Source organism: Scylla paramamosain, chromosome 32 (assembly GCF_035594125.1).
Source record: "Scylla paramamosain isolate STU-SP2022 chromosome 32, ASM3559412v1, whole genome shotgun sequence".
In the NCBI taxonomy this organism is placed as follows: domain Eukaryota; kingdom Metazoa; phylum Arthropoda; class Malacostraca; order Decapoda; family Portunidae; genus Scylla; species Scylla paramamosain.
Window position 1 is genome coordinate 18654881 of NC_087182.1, and position 2353 is coordinate 18657233.

Below are 2353 nucleotides of genomic sequence, written 5' to 3' on the forward strand. Positions count from 1 at the left end.
GTCAATCAAAGTCACTCAGCCAGCCAGTCAGTCAGTCAGTCAGTTAGTAAGCCAGCCAGCAAGCCAGCCAGCCAGCCAGTCAGTCAGTCAGTCAGTCAGTCACTCAGCCAGCGAGTCAGCCGGCCAGCCAGTCAGTTAGTTCTGTGGGCCTGTGTATGGTTCTGGTGGGCGTCTGTTTGGTTTGTGTTAGGTTCAGCTAGGCCTCTGTTTTGGTCTGTGTTTGGTCTCTGGGCCATAGATGCAGCAAGACCGGTTCAAAATTCCAAGCACTGACGCACTGCACAGACTACCACCTCATGCCTGCTTGGTGTGAAAGAGTCTGCTGGGACAAATGACCTACACAGCAACTTGTATCCAGTCCCCCAGATGTGTTCCTGGAAGCTCAGTGTTATGGATGCAGTGTGACATGCTGACTTAGGGAAAGAGCTGTCTGTCGTGGCTGCACCTTGCTGTGGCTAAGAAGAGGCTGTGTTTGTTTGAAGTGCTGTACTGGTCATGCTAGAGAGTGTACAGGTCACCATTAGTAGTAGAAATGTTGCACTAGAATGAAATTAGTTGGGAAATGTAATGCATAATTATTGGCAGGGAAAAAGATGGTGACAGGGATGGCTGGGGCGTGCTTCACTGTGCACCGTGGTGGCCGCCCCTTGGTGCTTGGCAGTGCCTTATAGGGCATCAAGGGGCAGTTATTGTAGTCTCATCTTACAGCAAAACAAGTAAAAGAAAAAAAATAGTAATAATAATAATAATATAAAATTTTTTTTTATCATTGTCTTGATGAGCACAAATCTTTCCCTGCCAATACATAAACAGCACATTTTTTCACTAAATTTCACCATTGTAGTACACATTTATACTAGTAATGATGACCTGCTTAGACTTTCCAGGCATGACAGCACTTGAAACACAACCATTTTGTTAGCTACAGCATAGAGCAGCCACCAGACAGCCTTCCCCCACGTCAGCATGTCACACACTGAATCTGTCAGTCTGCTTTCAAGAACACATGAGGGACTAACAGGAGTTGCCATGTACTTAATTTCCTGCAGATTCTTTCACACCAAGAGAGTAGCAAGTTGGAAGGAAGTGATTGTAGCCTATCCCTGCTCAATTTCAGCTTCTATTCTAATCTCTACTTAATCTCCATATAGTTCCATTTTGGCCATAAGTCACTGTTTACTTAATCAATCCCTCCTAAGACACTGCACTTTTTTCAGATTATAGAGCTGATAGGTCTCGGTAGGGGGTTGAGTGGTGGCTTGAGAGGGCCTTGGTGGGGGCTGACAGGGTTTGGTAGGGCTTGGCAGGGGTGACAGCAAAGGCTTCTGTTTAAAATCTCACATCTCAAGCCACCTCATTACTTGAGAGGTGACAAAGGGCTTGGCAGAGCTTGACAGGGATTGAGTAGAGGTGACAGAGGCAGGCAGGAGTGACAGGGGATGACAAGGAACACCTCAGAGTGTGTACGAGTACACGCATGTACAGACCGACTGCTCCCCTCTAAAAATATTTCAAACTTTCCTTGTTTTGTATAAGCTTGAGCACCTGGTACACTCACGGGCACACAGCACCCCAGGCCACGTCCCCCAACACCTCAGGACTCGGGAAAGGGGCGGTCCCAGGCCGGGATGGAAATAAATAAATAAAAATAAAAGCTGGAACCGGCCTTACCTTTCTTGAGGGCGTCTTCTTTATGTCTGTACATATTTCCACGGTGGCACACGCTTCTCGCCGCCCCCTGGGCCCACGCCTCTCGCCACCTCACGCATGTACAGACCGACTGCCCCTCTCAAAGAAAAGCAACAAATTCAGCCCTATATCAAGTCTGACTCGTGCCTGTTTACATTTCTCTGGGTCTCTGTCGGGGCTCAGGCGTGTAGAATGAAAGAATGATAGAAAACGAAAAGATTTTCAGGGGAAACTAGTTATAAGTCTATTATAAAATACCGTGATACAACCACTAATAATGTCTTAATAGCCTGCACTTTTTCCTAACAGTATACTGAGGTCGACAAGCCAAAGGCTTTGGAGTAGTCAACAAAGACTGATTTCACTAATTAATTATATTAAGTATGTCAGTCACTTTGAATCGTCTTTTTGCCTTGTGACTAATTTTTAATGTCTCGGTTAGGTTAGGATAGGTTAGGTTAGGTTGGGTTAGGTTAGGTTAGGTTAGGTCAGGTCAGGTTAGGTTAGGTTAGGTTAGGTTAGGTTAGGTCAGGTTAGGTTTAGGTTAGGTTAGGTTAGGTCAGGTCAAGGTCGGAGTTAGGTTAGGTTAGGTTAGGTTAGGTAAGGTTAGGTTAGGTTAGGTTAGGTTAAAAAAAAAAAAGAGATTTTTTTTTCAGGTGAGGGC